Source organism: Oncorhynchus nerka, unplaced genomic scaffold, assembly GCF_034236695.1.
Source record: "Oncorhynchus nerka isolate Pitt River unplaced genomic scaffold, Oner_Uvic_2.0 unplaced_scaffold_3105, whole genome shotgun sequence".
Taxonomy (NCBI): Eukaryota; Metazoa; Chordata; class Actinopteri; order Salmoniformes; family Salmonidae; genus Oncorhynchus; species Oncorhynchus nerka.
The window spans coordinates 210-10,000 of NW_027038193.1; the positions used below are offsets into that span (position 1 = coordinate 210).

Sequence of the window (9,791 nt, forward strand, 5' to 3'; positions counted from 1 at the left end):
CATAGTGTTCTATTGTTTCCACTACTTATATTATCCCCAGAGTCTTCACAGTATTCTATTGTTTCCACTAGTTATATTATCTCCAGAGTCTTCACAGTGTTCTATTGTGTCCACTACCTATTGTTTCCACTAGTTATATTATCTCCAGAGTCTTCATAGTGTTCTATTGTTTCTACTAGTTATATTATCTCCAGGGTCTTCACAGTGTTCTATTGTTTCCACTACTTATATTATCTCCAGAGTCTTCAGTGTTCTATTGTGTCCACTACCTATTGTTTCCACTACTTATATTATCTCCAGAGTCTTCACAGTGTTCTATTGTGTCCACTACCTATTGTTTCCACTAGTTATATTATCTCCAGAGTCTTCATAGTGTTCTATTGTTTCTACTAGTTATATTATCTCCAGAGTCTTCATAGTGTTCTATTGTTTCCACTACTTATATTATCTCCAGAGTCTTCATAGTGTTCTATTGTTTCCACTAGTTATATTATCTCCAATGTATCGTCCATGTAAAACACCTGTCTGATTACGATGAATAATATCTGACAAAACCTTCTGAATTATAATTCTCAACCGGTCTTTCTCATGTTCTCTCTCTCAATTTCAATTCAATTCAAGGGCTTTATTGTAAATACAATAGACAATAAACAATAAAAATTAACAGTAAACACTACACACACAGAAGTTTCAAAACAATTAAGACATTACAAATGTCATAATATATATATATATACTCTCTCTCTCTCTCCAGTCCCTGCAGTCTCGTTCCATTCCAGACCACGCCCACTACCTTTGGAGACCTGCGAGCAGCCAATGGGCATTCAGCTCAGCGGAGACGTGTCACCTCAGGCCCGCCCCCCTCCGGCCTACAGGACTGGCTTCACACCTTCCAGGTGAGAGACACACCCCCTCTGCTGCTGCGTTTCCATAACAACCACTAATTAACCACCATGAAGCCCTGGGAAACCTGGAGTGCTTTATCAACAGAGGGAGAGAGAAGGGAATTCTGGGATGGAGTGGTGTGATTTTAGAGGGGAACAAACCTCAGCTAATTAAATAATTAAACACCTCTCCTCCCTCCAGCACCACCTACATTAATTTCCCTCCTGCCAGAAAGCAGGATCTAATATCTGGTGAACAGCCCTCGGCTTCTGAACCCTCCCTCTCTCTGTGGTTCTGGGGTATTAATGAATGGACCCTCCCTCCCTCTGGTTCTGGTGTATTAATGAATGGACCCTCCCTCCCTCTGGTTCTGGGGTATTAATGAATGGACCCTCCCTCCCTCTGGTTCTGGGGTATTAATGAATGGACCCTCCCTCCCTCTGGTTCTGGTGTATTAATGAATGGACCCTCCCTCTCTCTGTGGTTCTGGGGTATTAATGAATGGACCCTCCCTCCATCTGGTTCTGGGGTATTAATGAATGGACCCTCCCTCCATCTGGTTCTGGGGTATTAATGAATGGACCCTCCCTCCATCTGGTTCTGGGGTATTAATGAATGGACCCTCCCTCCATCTGGTTCTGGTGTATTAATGAATGGACCCTCCCTCCATCTGGTTCTGGTGTATTAATGAATGGACCCTCCCTCCCTCTGGTCATCTGGTTCTGGTGTATTAATGAATGGTGAACACAGGAAGGAATGTTAATCTTTCTGATTCCCAGTGTTCCGTCTTCCACACGTAACCAAAATAAGTGTTAAACAAATCAAATTACTTTCATTTGACGTTCTTCTCCCTTTTTGCCTTGATGACAGTTTTGATCAAATGTGTATTGATGCCCCTCCCCCCTTCCTGTAGGCGTGGAGTGGTCCTGAGCGCCTATTGGCTCTGGATGACTTGATTGACAGCTGTGAGTCCAATCAGGTGAAGCACATGATGCAGGTTATTGAGCCTCAGTTCCAACGAGACTTCATCTCCCTGCTGCCCAAAGAGGTGAGAGGACACACACACACACACACACACACACACGACACACACACACACACACACACAGACAGACACACACACAGCACACACACACACACACACACACATATAGATGTGATTATGAGTTAAGTTGTGATCCGGTCTGTGATATAATGTGTGTGTCCTGTAGTTGGCCCTGTGTGTCTCCTGTAGTTGGCCCTGTGTGTCTCCTGTAGTTGGCCCTGTGTGTCTCCTGTAGTTGGCCCTGTGTGTCTCCTGTAGTTGGCCATGTGTGTCCTATAGTTGGCCCTGTCTGTGTCCTGTAGTTGGCCCTGTGTGTCTCCTGTAGTTGGCCCTGTGTGTCTCCTGGAGTTGGCCCTGTCTGTGTCTCCTGGAGTTGGCCCTGTGTGTCCTGGAGTTGGCCCTGTGTGTCTCCTGGAGTTGGCCCTGTGTGTCTCCTGGAGTTGGCCCTGTCTGTGTCTCCTGGAGTTGGCCCTGTCTGTGTCTCCTGTAGTTGGCCCTGTGTGTCTCCTGTAGTTGGCCATGTCTGTGTCCTGGAGTTGGCCCTGTCTGTGTCCTGGAGTTGGCCCTGTCTGTGTCCTGGAGTTGGCCCTGTCTGTCTCCTGTAGTTGGCCCTGTGTGTCCTGTAGTTGGCCCTGTGTGTCTCCTGGAGTTGGCCCTGTCTGTGTCTCCTGGAGTTGGCCCTGTCTGTGTCTCCTGTAGTTGGCCCTGTCTGTGTCTCCTGTAGTTGGCCCTGTGTGTCTCCTGTAGTTGGCCCTGTCTGTGTCCTGGAGTTGGCCCTGTCTGTGTCCTGGAGTTGGCCCTGTCTGTGTCCTGTAGTTGGCCCTGTCTGTGTCCTGTAGTTGGCCCTGTGTGTCTCCTGTAGTTGGCCCTGTCTGTGTCCTGTAGTTGGCCCTTTCTGTGTCCTGTAGTTGGCCCTGTCTGTGTCCTGTAGTTGGCCCTGTGTGTCTCCTGTAGTTGGCCCTGTGTGTCTCCTGGAGTTGGCCCTGTGTGTCTCCTGGAGTTGGCCCTGTGTGTCTCCTGGAGTTGGCCCTGTGTGTCTCCTGGAGTTGGCCCTGTGTGTCTCCTGGAGTTGGCCCTGTGTGTCTCCTGGAGTTGGCCCTGTCTGTGTCTCCTGGAGTTGGCCCTGTGTGTCTCCCGGAGTTGGCCCTGTGTGTCTCCCGGAGTTGGCCCTGTGTGTCTCCCGGAGTTGGCCCTGTGTGTCTCCCGGAGTTGGCCCTGTGTGTGTCTCCTCCTGGAGTTGGCCCTGTGTGTGTCTCCTCCTGGAGTTGGCCCTGTGTGTGTCTCCTCCTGGAGTTGGCCCTGTGTGTGTCTCCTCCTGGAGTTGGCCCTGTGTGTGTCTCCTCCTGGAGTTGGCCCTGTGTGTGTCTCCTCCTGGAGTTGGCCCTGTGTGTGTCTCCTCCTGGAGTTGGCCCTGTGTGTGTCTCCTCCTGGAGTTGGCCCTGTGTGTGTCTCCTCCTGTAGTTGGCCCTGTGTGTGTCTCCTCCTGTAGTTGGCCCTGTGTGTGTCTCCTCCTGTAGTTGGCCCTGTGTGTCTCCTGTAGCTGGCCCTGTGTGTCCTGATGTTGATATGACTGTGTGTCTCCTGTAGCTGGCCCTGTATGTCCTGACGTTCCTGGAGCCCAGAGATCTGATGCATGCTGCTCAGACCTGTTCCTATTGGAGGATACTGGCTGAGGATAACCTGCTGTGGAGGGAGAAATGTAGGGAGGAGGGTACGTACCACACACACACACACACACACACACACACACACAGGAGCGAGGAGTACGCACACACACAGACAAGACACACACACACAGAGCGAGATGACGCGACGCCACACACACACAGAGCGAGGAGGAGGGTACGTACACACACACACACACACCATGGATTTACATAGTAGAACTCATTATTGGATCTCTGTAGCCACACACACCCCCTCACGTAAAGACACACACTGGCGTTTATAATAAACTACCTGAGCAACAACCAGAACTCTCCTTTTAATACACACACACACACCCTGACCACTCCTCCACTCTGCAGTGCTGCAACAGCCTATCACTGCATCCGTCTGTGAGTAGCACTGGGCTCTCTGCCAGTCAGCTAGGATTCACCGCTAACATAACAGCCATACCAATGGAATAGCAGTTAGCGTTAGCATTACAGCCATACCAATGGAATAGCAGTTAGCGTTAGCATTACAGCCATACCAATGGAATAGCAGTTAGCGTTAGCATTACAGCCATACCAATGGAATAGCAGTTAGCGTTAGCATTACAGCCATACCAATGGAATAGCAGTTAGCGTTAGCATAACAGCCATACCAATGGAATAGCAGTTAGCATTACAGCCATACCAATGGAATAGCAGTTAGCGGTAGCATTACAGCCATACGAATGGAATGGCAGCTAGCGTTAGCATTACAGCCATACCAATGGAATAGCAGTTAGCATTACAGCCATACCAATGGAATAGCAGTTAGCGGTAGCATTACAGCCATACGAATGGAATGGCAGCTAGCGTTAGCATTACAGCCATACCAATGGAATAGCAGTTAGCATTACAGCCATACCAATGGAATAGCAGTTAGCATTACAGCCATACCAATGGAATAGCAGCTAGCGTTAGCATTACAGCCATACCAATGGAATAGCAGCTAGCGTACATTACAGCCATACCAATGGAATAGCAGCTAGCATTACATCCATACCAATGGAATAGCAGTTAGCATTACAGCCATACCAATGGAATAGCAGCTAGCATTACAGCCATACCAATGTAATGGCAGCTAGCGTTAGCATTACAGCCATACCTATGGAATAGCAGCTAGCATTACAGCCATACCAATGGAATAGCAGCTAGCATTACAGCCATACCAATGGAATAGCAGCTAGCATTACAGCCATACCTATGGAATAGCAGTTAGCATAACAGCCATTCCAATGGAATGGCAGCTAGCGTTAGCATTACAGCCATACCTATGGAATAGCAGTTAGCATTACAGCCATACCTATGAAATGGCAGCTAGCGGTAGCATTACAGCCATACCTATGGAATAGCAGTTAGCATTACAGCCATACCTTTGACATGGCAGCTAGCGGTAGCATTACAGCCATACCTATGAAATGCCAGCTAGCGGTAGCATTACAGCCATACCTATGAAATGGCAGCTAGCGGTAGCATTACAGCCATACCTATGAAATGGCAGCTAGCGGTAGCATTACAGCCATACCTATGAAATGGCAGCTAGCGGTAGCATTACAGCCATACCTATGAAATGGCAGCTAGCGGTAGCATTACAGCCATACCTATGAAATGGCAGCTAGCGGTAGCATTACAGCCATACCTATGACATGGCAGCTAGCATTACACACACATACAGTATACAAAAGTATGTGGACACCCCTTCAAATTAGTGGATTTGCCTATTTCAGCCACACCCGTTGCTGACAGGTGTATAAAATCGAGCACACAGCCATGCAATCTCCATAGACAAACATTGGCAGTAGAATGGCCTTTCTGAAGAGTTCAGTGACTTATAGCGTGGCACCATCATAGGATGAAACCTTTCCAACAAGTCAGTCAGATTTCTACCCTGCTGGAGCTGCCCCTCGGTCAACTGTAAGAGCTGTTATTGATAGGTGGAGACATCTAGGAGCAACAACGGCTCAGCCGCGAAGTGGTAGGCCACAGAAGCTCACAGAACAGGACCGCTGAAGCGCGTAAAAATGATCTGTCCTCTGTTGCAAACCTCACTACCGAGTTCCAAACTGCCTCTGGAAGCAACGTCAGCACAAAACTGTTTGTCTGGAGCTTCGTGAAATGGGTTTCCGTGGCCGAGCAGCCGCACACAAGCCTAAGATCACCATGAGCAATGCCAATTGTCAGTTGGCGTGGTGTAAAGCTCGCCGCCATTGGACTCTGGAGCACTGGAATCGTGTTCTCTGTAGTGATGGACGGACGTATCTGGGTTTGGGGGATGCCAGTAGAACGCTACCTGCCCCAATGCATAGTGCAAACTGTAAAGTTTGGTGGAGAAGGAATAATGGTCTGGTACTGTTGTTCGGCCCCTTAGTTCCAGTGAATGGAAATCTTAACTCTACAGCATAGATGATTCTGTGCTTCCAGGTTCGTTGCAACAGTTTGGGGAGGCCCTTTCCTGTTTCAGCATGACAATGCCCCGTGCGTGCACGAAGCGGTTTGTTGAAATCAGTGTGGAAGAACTTGACTTGCCTTTACAGATACCTGACCTCAACCCATCGAACACCTTTGGGATGAATTGGAGCGCCGACTGTGAGCCAGGCCTTAATCACCCAACATCAGTGCCGACCTCACTAATGCTCTTGTGGCTGAATGGGAGCAAGTCCCTGCAGCAATGTTCCATCATCTAGTGGAAAGCCTTCCCAGAAGAGTGGAGACTGTTATAGCATCTAGTGGAAGCCTTCCCAGAAGAGTGGAGACTGTTATAGCATCTGATGAAAGCCTTCCCAGAAGAAGTGGAGGCTGTTATAGCAGTAATGTTCAACATCTAGTGGAAAGCCTTCCCAGAAGAGTGGAGGCTGTTATAGCAGCAATGTTCCAACATCAGTGGAAGCGCCTTCCCAGAAGAGTGGAGGCTGTTATAGCAGCAAAGGGGGACCAACTCCCATATTAATGTCCATGATTTTGGAATGAGATGTTCAATGAGCAGGTGTCCCACATACTCTTGGTAATGTAGTGTACCAACGAGAGAGCAGCTTGCATTATATTACCTCCATACCAATAAGCTTTAGGGGCTAAGCGATAGCATTATATTACCTCCATACCAATGAGCTATAGGGGCTAGCGTTAGCATTATATTACCTCCATACCAATGAGCTATAGGGGCTAGCGTTAGCATTACAGTACCTCATAGCAATGAGCTATAGGGGCTAGCGTTAGCATTATATTACCACCATACCAATGAGCTATAGGGGCTAGCGTTAGCATTATATTTACCACCATACCAATGAGCTATAGGGGCTAGCGTTAGCATTATATTACCTCCATACCAATGAGTTATATGGGCTAGCGTTAGCATTATATTACCTCCATACCAATGAGCTATAGGGGCTAGCGTTAGCATTATATTTACCACCATACCAAGGCTATAGGGGCTAGCGTTAGCATTATATTACCACCATACCAATGAGCTATAGGGGCTAGCGTTAGCATTATATTACCACCATACCAATGAGCTATAGGGGCTAGCGTTAGCATTATATTACCCTCCATACCAATGAGAATTAGCGATAGCGAAGATGTGATGTTAGCCTATCAGTTCGTCATTTCTTTTTTGCCCCCTCTGTATCGCTCTCTTTGTGACAATGCTATTGCTAACGCCTCATATTTATGTCTTAACGTGTGTGTAAGTATATAGGTTCTATAGCAGCTAGCCTAGCGTTTAAGAGGCTAGGTATAACCCGAAAGGTCGCCGGTTCAAATTCCCCCGAGCAGACTAGCTAGAAACATCTGTAGGTCGCTCTGGATAAGTTACTTAACCCTGTGTTCCCAGGTATAGAAGAGTCCCTGGTTGTTCAGAGGAGGAAGACTCTAAAACCTGGCTTCCTCCACTCCCCCTGGAAGAGTGCCTACGTACAACAACACCGGATAGAGAGCAACTGGAGGACTGGGGATATCACCTCACCTAAGGTATTATATAGAGAGGACTGGGGATATCACCTTCACCTAAGGTATTATATAGAGAGGACTGGGGATATCACCTCATCTAAGGTATTATATAGAGAGGACTGGGGATATCACCTCATCTAAGGTACTGGAGATATCACCTCACCTAAGGTATTATATAGAGAGGACTGGAGATATCACCTCACCTAAGGTATTATATAGAGAGGACTGGGGATATCACCTCACCTAAGGTATTATATAGAGAGGACTGGAGATATCACCTCACCTAAGGTATTATATAGAGAGGACTGGGGATATCACCTTCACCTAAGGTATTATATAGAGAGGACTGGGGATATCACCTCATCTAAGGTATTATATAGAGAGGACTGGGGATATCACCTCACCTAAGGTATTATATAGAGAGGACTGGGGATTTCACCTCACCTAAGGTATTATATAGAGAGGACTGGAGATATCACCTCACCTAAGGTATTATATAGAGAGGACTGGGGATATCACCTCACCTAAGGTATTATATAGAGGACTGGGGATATCACCTCACCTAAGGTACTGGAGATATCACCTCACCTAAGGTATTATATAGAGGACTGGGGATATCACCTCACCTAAGGTATTATATAGAGAGGACTGGGGATATCACCTCACCTACGGTATTATATAGAGGACTGGGGATATCACCTCACCTAAGGTACTGGAGATATCACCTCACCTAAGGTATTATATAGAGGACTGGGGATATCACCTCACCTAAGGTATTATATAGAGAGGACTGGGGATATCACCTCACCTAAGGTATTATATAGAGAGGACTGGGGATATCACCTCACCTAAGGTATTATATAGAGAGGACTGGGTGTGTGTGTTGAGGGGTCAGGTAAAGGTATACAGGTGTGTGTTGAGGGGTCAGGTAAAGGTATACAGGTGTGTGTGTGTGTGTGTTGAGGGGTCAGGTAAAGGTATACAGGTGTGTGTGTGTGTGTTGAGGGGTCAGGCAAAGGTATACAGGTGTGTGTTGAGGGGTCAGGTAAAGGTATACAGGTGTGTATTCACTAGGCCGATTCTGAGTGACATGGAATTTCTCAGATTATAGAAACTGTTCCTTGGTTTGGTTCCTAAACGGTTTCCGAATATGTGGATACAGTTCTAACTTGGATTAAAAGCATGTTGTATTTGTTTAATCTCTCTTTACCAATCCTATAACTCACTCACAATGCCCCCCTCACAGGTCCTGAAGGGTCACGATGATCATGTGATCACATGTCTGCAGTTCTGTGGTGACCTCATCGTCAGTGGATCTGATGACAACAGTCTGAAAGTCTGGTCTGCCCTGACCAGCAAGGTAAGGCTGATAGTCACACTGCTACCCTGATGGTAAGGCTGATAGTCACACTGCTACCCTGTTGCTAAGGCTGATAGTCACACTGCTACCCTGTTGCTAAGGCTGATAGTCACACTGCTACCCTGTTGGTAAGGCTGGTATCCACACTGCTACCCTGTTGCTAAGGCTGATAGTCACACTGCTACCCTGTTGCTAAGGCTGATAGTCACACTGCTACCCTGTTGCTAAGGCTGATAGTCACACTGCTACCCTGTTGGTAAGGCTGGTATCCACACTGCTACCCTGTTGCTAAGGCTGATAGTCACACTGCTACCCTGTTGCTAAGGCTGATAGTCACACTGCTACCCTGTTGGTAAGGCTGATATCTACACTGCTACCCTGATGGTAAGGCTGATAGTCACACTGCTACCCTGTTGGTAAGGCTGATAGTCACACTGCTACCCTGTTGCTAAGGCTGATATCTACACTGCTACCCTGTTGCTAAGGCTGATAGTCACACTGCTACCCTGTTGCTAAGGCTGATAGTCACACTGCTACCCTGTTGGTAAGGCTGATAGTCACACTGCTACCCTGTTGGTAAGGCTGATAGTCACACTGCTACCCTGTTGGTAAGGCTGATAGTCACACTGCTACCCTGTTGGTAAGGCTGATAGTCACACTGCTACCCTGTTGGTAAGACTGATAGTCACACTACTCTGCTTCAGAGAAAGGGAAGGATATGAAATATGTATTGACCAAGGAGAGAGGGACATAAACTGATGTGGACACTAGATGTCCTTTACCTCAGGGCGGTGTGTCACTCAGGCCCTCCAATAGCAGCAGCTCTAGAGCGGTGTGTCACTCAGGCCCTCCAATAGGAGCAGCTCTA

The 9,791-nt window shown here is 47.5% G+C and overlaps 1 pseudogene; it reads left to right on the forward strand.

Annotated features, from left to right (window-relative positions):
• The first annotated feature begins 754 nt into the window (after nt 1–754).
• The window catches only part of LOC135566848 (F-box/WD repeat-containing protein 7-like), a 23,526-nt pseudogene continuing 14,489 nt past the window's right edge, over nt 755–9,791 (forward strand).